We start from the raw sequence: 10,738 nt of genomic DNA on the forward strand, positions 1-10,738 counted from the left end.
TCGTTTATTGGTGAAATCCAAAAAATGAAAGAGTTTGCTTACATACCTATTATTAGTTAAATGATTTAGGTTTAAGGTATTTTTTAGAGATTGCCAAATTTGCCATTGTTTATTCAACAGTATTTTTTATACAATTTATTGTGTTTCATGTTTATTATCGTAACCTCAAAAGATACCAAAAGGTATGTAGCCTAATTCTTTTGTTCCTAAAGCCGTTAAACAAACTAATGTACGTATAACTTTATTTAAGATGTTTTATATGTTATTATTTTAAAAATATATATTCTCCTACCTATCGGCATTGCAGTGTCAAAGATGTTTATCTAGAAAAACACAAATTCTATATTGGTATGTAAAATTTGTGTTTTTTTTAGTTATATCCTAAACAGTGGACATAACATAAATAAAATAAAAATATGACCATGATGTTTTTGGCTATAACATAATAAAACTGTTTTTTGTTCTTTATGCCAACATGAGACAAAACAAAATATACGAAGCGCCTAGTTTCAAATCCCTCTAAAATGGGTTTTGAAAAATGTTGAGCTAAATATGTACGTATTTAGATGGATATTTTTGTTACCTATATGATGGCCCGCTAAAATGGTTGGTTGTGCTTTTCAAATACCTCTAAAATGGATAAGCCAAAATACTGTTTAGAATGTACGAATTAAATAATGAATACATAAATTTCACAGGTTTATATGAATTATTCTCAAAACTATCAAAACTTTTTAGGGGGTTTTGAAACTAGGCGCGCTTCATATACAGAATTGTATTGAAATTTTTACCATTTCATTTAAATATTCTGATACATCATATACTTCTCCACAGTTATTGATTAATTCTTATATGATATTTTAATGGGTTACCAATATTTTATTGTTATATTAAAATATAACTTACCTACATACTTATAGTTTATTATTTTATGAAATAAATAAGTACTGGATGTTTTTCTGCTGTCGAAGAGATAATATGTATAATTAAATAAAATTACATGGCCAGATGCTTAGTCATACCTACTTAACTGTCGCATAACGTTGGGCAACCATCTAGTGAGCGGCGAACACAGGTGAGAGCTGTAAGAATAGTAGTGTTGTATTTCAATCGAAATAGGTTTTATTTTCTTGAATTTTGTGTGAATATGCTTGATGATTTTTTAGCAGATGCCGTATGTTTAAGTCTGCCACTATTTGGTGATGTCGCCACGTATGTCGGTTAAGTTAATATAACAACTCGTAGTCTATTTGGCAAATATTCAGTTTTTCTTACATAGTGATTTGATTTTGCATGGAAAATAATCCTTTCCCAGTGTATCTTGATTTGGCAGGTTTTTTTAATCCTATCTATATTATTAATAGTGGATTGATTTGTAGTTTTCAAATTTTTCTATTGTTAGCTAACTAATTTCATTAAAAATTTATGTTATTGTGTTTTTTCATAATAAAATAATATCAATAAGCACTATGAATGTGATACGTAATTATGATCTGCTTGTGGTCGCTTTTTTCTTAGAAATATGATTAATATTATATTAAAAATTTCTTTTTATTGCATTATTCCAAGAAAATTTACAACGGTGTTTGTTTATTTGAGTTTAATTGTTTCAGAGAGCATTCTCAAAATACTAATATTAGTTTTACATATGCGCAAATTGAAAGACAATTAATTATCGTAAGGGAGGTTTCTTGACTGAGCTATAATATATATTGAATGCGATGTCATCCTTTACTGAAAGCAATAAACATAAATATAGCTTGATCAAGAAAACTGCTTTAATTTTTGAAACGCATGTTGAATGTGCGTAGATATTACAGTCGTGTTATTTTGGAGAAAGTATCTAGGAATCTGTACGTTTTCTCTATACGCATGTATAATAAAATCAGCCTAAAGATGTTGGGTTACTAATAGTGTACTTGTAAAAACAATATTGAAGAGCAGAACAAGACACACTCGGAAAGCACTTCTGCGCATTGAATGTGATCTTTAACTAATTGTAAATCATTAAAACTTATATAAATTATTAGTTATAAGTAATTAGATGACAATATTATAATGTGTATGATAATTTTCATTGAATGAAAACTGTTTATAATCATAAATACCTTACTATTGAAAAATAAAGTGTATTTATATATAACAGGTAATTTTCTTTATTTTACCGTTCTAATGTTCAAGTTTTGGTCCACTCCAGCAAACATCTCTACTCCCTTTTGTCTACTGCAAGTTTTCTCCACCGCCTGAACATCAAGGATGCTGTGCCTCTCTACACATTTCGACCACCTCAGTTTAGTTAAAAGAAATAACCTCTATAAAGTGCCACATGAAGAATTTGGAGTACAGTTATTAATTTTTAGTTAAGAAAAGACATGGTATTAGAAACGCTTCAATATGTTTACTTATTTTTTATTTACATACACTCCCACAATTAAGTATCCCAGAAGAAATATCTTCCAATGTCGGTCAATGAGGTAAGTTGGAAATACTGTCACCAGTTTGTGTACTCAAGTTTTGGATGAAACTACCCATACTCAGTATGTGATGAATAAACTTGTGATGATATCATCGCGAGTCGCTGTTCTGTGCATTCGCCAGTTGGTAGACTTTCAACACTATTGACATTAAATGCGCGCAAACGAGATAGCACTTGAATATAGGTATATTTTAATTTATTAGTCTATTGCGTTCGAATGAATGAATAATAGGTCATAAATTTTGTGTCACAGCACAGTGGTGAGATGACGCACAGGCTTAGGCTAGTTATATGACAGCTCAAAACATGTTTAAAATTTTAAAAAAATCACTGTCATTCATTTTTGTTAACAAGAATATTGTAACCTAACAGAAAAACAACTCATGAATTTAAAATTCTATAATAAATGGGACTTTTCGACAAGCGGAGCTCAGCGTATTTTTAGCGATTCTATTTAAGCCGATACACAGTCTGAGTTCCCTAAGCCGATACGTATTTCAAATACTAATAAGGAGTTGGTTTTAGTTTCAGTTGAGTATGAAACTTTTTTCGTATACGCACGCCAAACGCTCTATATAGTATTCCAAATACAGGCGGACCTCGACTTACTTATTATCCAAAATTATTGAAGATTGAGAATATTCCTCTAGCCAAATATTTAATGTAGATGACACCGGTTTATTTTGGAAAAAATGCCTAGTCGCACATTCTTATCTAAGGAAGAATCAGTTGCCCTTGGGCATAAACCTTCTAAAAACCGATTAACATTGCTTCTTGGTGGAAACTTGGCTGGTGATTTAAAATTGATGCCAATGTTAATTTATCAACCAGAAAATCCCAGAGCATTGAAAGGGAAGGATAAAGAATTGCTTCCAGTTATCAAATAAAAAAGCCTTGGTTTACTGCGCTAATATTAAAAGATTGGTTCACTTTACCATGCCAGCAGTTAAACAATATTGTAAAGTTAATGATTTACCATTTAAAATATTTTATTTAAAATAAGAAGAAGAAGAAGAAGAAACACCCGCATACCCCACTTAAACATGTCTCTTAAACATCTTATATTTACTTGATAAATAAATATTTCAAAATACACACAATTTAATTTTTTTTTTACTTCCCTCTACTTTCGAACATTCAACATTCGCACACCTTTTCAGGAACCAATTATGTGCGAAAGTCGAGGTCCTCCTGTACTAGTAAGTATTTTGGAATAAGTTTCTATGCTAAGTATTTTTTTATACTCGTCTTAGTCTTCAAAATCGACCAATTTTCCCATCTCTAGTCAGAACCGTTTCCTCGTGTCAAGCGTATCAGGCACCATTAGCGAAAGGTACAAGACTAGTCAATGCACTCTCCAAAGACATAGACATTTTCAGTGTTGTGCTATGTATTTTGCAATGTGATATTACGGCCCTACAAGAGATGCGATGGACAGGTCAAGGAGTGATGGAGAAACGAGACTGCACTATACTCTATAGCTGCCATGATAGTGAACATCACTTTGGGACTGGATTCATCGTAAGCAAACGATTGAAACATTTAATTATTGGGTTCGAACCAGTCAACCCAAGGATCATGCGACTGCAAATTAAAGGAAGTTTCTTCAATTACTCATTTATAAGTGTACATCAGGGGGGTGAAAGTTCCATACAGCGAACGTGACCAACAGACATATATATATATATATATAATATATATGTACCCCGGAGGCATAGGACATCATGTCCATTTTGACAACTTTACAGGAGAACATATTTTTTTGTGTTTTTGAAATAGAACGCGTTTGTTTAACTTTTTATTTTAATTATTTGTTCAATTAAACCTACGAAGATGTTAAGAAATGAAAATTTTAAAAAAAATGTATAAAACAATTTATAATGGACATGATGTCTTGTCCCTCTAAGTAAATATACATAACATTGTAGAAATATTGGACATGATAGAGGAATTTAAGAATAATATAGTAAAGAAATATAATTTTATTGTACTTCTGAAGTAAAAAAAAATATTTACAATATTCCACCAAAGAGTTGATATGATTCATTGTCATCAGGAATGTCACATTCAGGTTAATCATGAGAATTGGCCCTATGTTTTAATTTTTTATAAAAATCATGACAATATGAAGGCAAGAAAGTCTTCTTCTTTGGCCATATCCGCCTCTTAGCTGGAGCATATGGACACCACGTGGCGCCTCCAAGAATCTCTGTCGCTCGCCAGTCGTTTTGCATCGTTACAGGTCAAACCAGCATCCCGTAGCTCCGCCATATACACTCTATAGATGGTATTTAGCGGCCTTCCAGGACGCCGGAATCTGGTTGGCTTGAAGAACAGGCAAGCCAGGTTGAAATTCTCTTCTGGCGTCCGCAGCACGTGGCCGAGCCGCGTCTTCACTCTCAGCGTGATGATTGGTGCGCTCTCGTATCTCCTCGTTGCTCCTAAAGTCATACTACAGCACACCCGCACACCAAGTATCCGTCGCAATCTGTTTCTGTTATCTGTTTTCAAAGCTCAGTATACGGTTGTTCTGAGCCTTCGTAAGGTGCTATGATTCGCTACCGTAAAGCAGCACCGTCAGAATGCAAGCGTCGAATAGGCGGCATTTGGTTTTGACCGACTACAATCGCGAGTCCCAGACATTCCGCATCGAGTTGAATGCTCCAGCCATTCCCATTCGGGTAGCGAGCGCGAGCACTCTCTCCAAAATGCCATCTCCTGTGGTGTGTACCCCCCAGGTATTTAAAGCTGTCGACGCTCTCGATATTTCGCCCCTCGCTAATCAGAGGGAAATCTGGATCAGGACAGGTGCTGTTGCATAAAACGTTGGTTTTATTCGCGTTGATTTTCAAACCAATGCGAGACGAGTTGTCATGCAACATGTTGATTATCTCCTGAATGCCTTCGATTGAGTTGTCGAATAGGACACTATACCATTATACTTTTTTATTATTAATGGGTGTGGGGTATGACAATATCAATGATTACTTGTTTAGTCTTGTATATTATGCAAAGGGTATCTTTTTCTTTTTATACCATGCCCTAGCGGAGGTCAGCCACCATCAAGGCGATTTTAACTTTGTCATCTTCTGCTATTCGGAATAGTTCAGTGGAGCTGCACTCGTACCAATCACGGAGGTTCTTAAGCCATGAAATGCGGTGTCATCCTCTGCTACGCTTACCATTGTTCTTCCTTGAATGACAATCTGGGAATGCTGTACTTTTGTCCTCTCATAAAGTGGCCGAGGTACTGTAGTTTCCTGGTTTTGATACTACGCAGAACTTCTTGGACCTTTTCTATTCGATTGACAACTTCAACATATGTCATCCGGTCGATCTAAGGAATTTTGAGATTGCGTCTATTCAGCCACATCTCGAAAGCTACAACTCTCCGTGACATCTCTTCTTCGACAAGCTGTTGATTGAAGATTAATCAAAGCTCTCTGCATGTAACAATGTATTTCCCTCTATTGCAATATTTCGGGTATCATTCAAATATTCCCTAATCGTTACTGTAATAAAATAATAATTGGTGGTAATAATAACATGTAAATTATGTATGGAGAATAAACTTGTGTGAAATTATATGACTATAAATTTAAACCAAACAACTCATTCTAACACTTCAGTACTTACTTAAAAATATATCATTTCACAGAGCATATCTACTGTAGATAGGTTCATTATTAATGTAGGTGTGAATATTTACCTGGTGGTAGACATTCTCTAGGATTTTGAGCTGATGTTGAAGCCAACAACATTATCCATTTTGCACGCGAACTTATTATTTTCTTATAAACTTATAAATGAAAAACTATAAAAATATAGTTCCCACACCAATAATACTAAATTACAAAAATATGGGTCTTTTATGTGAAAGTAGCTGCTATATTTCGTGAAATTGACACTCAATAATCATCCAATATCAGTTACCATAGATTAAAAGTGAAAAAGTTCTTAGATGCATACAACGATATGTGGATATAATGTCATTGGAAAAATAAATAATTAGAGGCATTCGTCGGTGTTTTGTAAAAAGGGCGAATCAACCATTTTGGCGAAATCGAGTTTTTAATGAAAATACAATATGTACCCCACTAGCTTTGTTCATCTCCACAGGAAAGTACTTAAAAACGATAATCGACTAAAATTAAATTAATTAAAATTACGAAATAAAAAGCAAATGTGACATATTAGGCCATTTAAAATATTATATAAAAATACCTATTATAATGACAGTATTCTTTCTAAGCTTTATTATAAACTTGTTAGATATTTATAATCATCTACCTACAGGTAAAAAACAAATAAATGTCAAAAGTTAAAAACCCTCCTCCTGTAAAGTAGCATTTTGTTTGATTCGCCCTTTTTACAAAACCCCGACGATATAACTAGATGTCCACATAGTGTTATATGCTCCGGAATGAAAATGTATATAGTGTTGTTTTATACACTACTATTTCTGTTAATATAGTGAATTGGAGATACTGTTATATACCCCTAGATAGAGGAAAAAAACTTAAGTATTCCTGTGTTGAAAAGTCATTTTTGGCAAAAATAGACATGATGTCCTATGCCTCCCGGGTACAGATATATAGATTCGTACCAGTGGCGCACCCAGGATTTAATATTGGGGGGGCACAAGGAGGAAAATGTAAAGTAGTCCTATAGGCTCTTTTTCTTCTTCACATCCTAATTTCTCGTTTATCGGTCTTTTGTCTATTGCACTCGGTGTACCTACACCATGGTCCCCACATCCTGAAACGGGCCCTCGGGCTAGGATATTTAGGGGCCCCCCTACCTACCGCTAAGATTAAAGGCAGTGTGAAACACTACATTAACGTTTTTCAAATTATGTTTTAGTTCAACAGTGATAGCAATACAGTGAATTATTGGCGATTTTTAATACATCTACTTTAATAATGGAGCTGTCGAGTATCGACACATAATAATCAAAAGATATATTGCACAAGTAATTGAAAATGTTCATAGCCATGAAGTATAATAGCGCCGCAGGCGACTTTTTTACTATTAAAGCTAATTTATGATGTGTGTTTATTTCACTTATCTGCCCGCAGCCCGGGCCGCCAGGCTAGAGCCCTGTCAGCCCTCCCCAGCCATGACCTACACCACTCCGAAATTCGGGTGGACACTGAGATTTTTTTTGTCAATTCCATTAGGGATTGGGTTTCTAAAAAAACCTGACATTAGTGTTTCGAAATTTTTGTGTTAGATATTAAAATCTAAGAAATTTTTCTAAAAAAGGTGCTGGAGAATTATTACACATCATTTTTTTGCCGTGTTTTTATTTGTTTAAGCCCAAAGGTATAGTTTATTGGCTTTCAATTTCAGTGTTTAAAGTTATTCTGATAATTTTCATTTTTGGGGGGTGCACCACTGATTCGTACGTTCCATACAAGAAGATGCCCCCTATAATTGGCACCATCTATTGGCGTGACTAGAAGTTTTGGCTATGACAGAACCATAGATCCGAACCCAAAAAAGTATTTATAATTATAAAAACGAAATTGTGACAAAAATGAATAAAAGTCGATATTTCAATTCAGATAGGTACACTTTATTGCAATGAATAACAACATAAATTTATGAGGACATAATTATGTAATAATAATAATAATAACGCACTCCCACCATTGAAATTATTTGTCAGCACTTCCTGTCAGATTGATGATTTCATTAATTATTTCATATATTGTGTAGCTTGAAGATTTCTTTATAAATTTTCATCGCTTCCTGTTATTCTGCGCAGTCAAAAACCAAAAGATCCACAACATATTGATGTAGATTCTGAAACAATAATTTAAAAATCTACTTAATCTCAAAATATAAAATGACAATGGTCACCATTTACACTTTTGTAAGAATGCGCAAATATAATATAGACATTTTATATAGGTAGGTACGTCATTTACTCAAAGATAATCTTCTTTATATACCTACCTATTTTTTATGTTTGCCTTGATAAATTTGCAAACGTGAAAATTACAATAGGTAGGTACTATCATTATTTCGATGCCACGACTGCAAAGAAAGTTCAAAGGGCATACAAGTGGTATATACATATAAACATAGTATAATAAAAGTAGACTTACCCATTAACTTATTTTATCAGCTATCGGATTGCAAAACCTTTTTATCAATATGGTTTAAAAACGCCGAACAGCAATATTATTCTGACATGACTGCCTTTGTTTTGAAAATATCATGTAGAATTGACATGAAATTTTAAAAGACTGATCAAAAGCTCGAATGTTGATTGGCTGGACTATGGGTGAGCTCTGATTGGTCATTGAAATGGCCTTGTATCATGCGACTTCGTGTGTGACTGTGCTACCATCTATTCTGAAAACTGAGTATTAGGTGGTCACGTTCGCTGTATGGAACTTTCACCCCCCTGGTGACCACCTAATACATCAGAAATACTCAGTTATCAGAATAGATGGCAGCACGGTCACACACGAAGTCACATGACACAAGGACATTTCAATGACCAATCAGATAGTTGATAAAATTATACAATAGTGGATAATAAAAAAAAGTACCTACCCGATCTGTACTTAAAAATAATCTTACAAATTAATAATAGAAAAATAATAAATAATAATTAAAAAAAAAACAACAATGCCAAAATAAAGTTAGGTTTTTGGTAAAAACACAATTATGACATTGGATAAGAAAAAAGTAACCCAATATATAACGGAAAATAGTTTAACAAAAAACAATAATTACCTATAAGTACCAAAATAAAGTTAAGATGGTTGATAAAAACATATGAGTATCAATAAAATAGCTGGTAATAAACTCTTGCAAAAAATTGCTAAACTCAATAAAGTATCTTTCCCTACCAACAATAAAAATAAAGATATTTATAATACTGTACAAAAATTTTATACTAAGTAGGTTACTAAAACTACAAAGCAGTATCCGAAACAATAACGGTAATACGATAAAATAATAATACCTACCTACCTACCTAATTTACCATACATCGCGACTATCCCGGAGGTCACATCATAGGAGTGAGTAATGAATAAATAATTATTATTTTTGCATCACCCGTGCTGGCATTCAAAATCTGGAATACAGCGTTGCCAACCGTAGGACGTACGACACGCGACACATTGTAAACAAAAGATACATGCACAAATATACACTCATGGCTAGTAGCGCCATCAGCGACAAAACTGCAAACTACAAATACATATTTTGTTCCTATGAGGTAACAAAACTGCGTCTGGGCTATTTCCGTTTTTAGACTCTATGAGCGGTTGGGAGACGAGAAAACGTAAAATTACATGAATTCAATTCTGCGTCCGTATACCGGACGCCGAATTACAGTTGGATGCAAGATTGAATGAAAGTGTCCTATTAGATGACGCAGTAATGATAGCGGGATGTATATATATATATACGTCTTTTATCTATGGTGTACATGCCCCTACAGAGGATAAGTCGGATGAGGAAAAAGAGGACTTCTACGATGCATTAGAAAGCACGTACAACAGTTGCCCAAATCACGATGTGAAAAAAATACTCGGTAATCTAAATGCCAAAATAGGACGGGAGGTGATCTACACTGCCATTGTCGGAAAACATAGTCTTCACAATGAAAGTAATGACAATGGTATCTGACTAATTAACTGTGCAGCGTCACTAAATATGGTTATTGGTAGCACAATGTTTCCCCGTAAGGATATATACAAGGGAACTTGGAGATCCCCGGATGGGTGCACAATAGACCATATTTTGATAGACAACAGGCACAGATCAAATCTAATGAACGTCCGGACATACAGAAGGGCTAATGTAGACTCAGACCATTTCCTAGTGTGTGGAAAACTTAGAACAAAGATCTCAAACACCAAAAAGGAAATGGGAGCAAGAGCAAAACCCTTTGACACAGAGAAACTGAAGATTCCGCAGGAACTGGCTTGGTACCAGGAGAGCTTGAACACTCACCTGAGCGACAATGTTGAGGTTGGAGACCATGAAGAGGTGAATCAACACTGGGAAGAGTGCAAGACTACCATAGTATCCTCAGCTAATGATACGAGGGTGGGTCAATAATTCCTTAGAAAAAAGCATTAAAACAGTTTTTATTTTCGTATTTTTTTTTTATTTCTCAACATAATCTTCTTGGAGCTCAATACACTTGGTTAGACGTTTCTCAATTTTTTTTAAACCGTCAGAAAAATAAGTTTTCGGAAGGTCCTCAAAATAAGCATTTGTCCGATCGATGAC

Source organism: Rhyacophila brunnea, unplaced genomic scaffold (genome assembly GCF_057557595.1).
Source record: "Rhyacophila brunnea isolate RB1 unplaced genomic scaffold, BYU_Rbru_1.0 scaffold_16, whole genome shotgun sequence".
In the NCBI taxonomy this organism is placed as follows: Eukaryota; Metazoa; Arthropoda; class Insecta; order Trichoptera; family Rhyacophilidae; genus Rhyacophila; species Rhyacophila brunnea.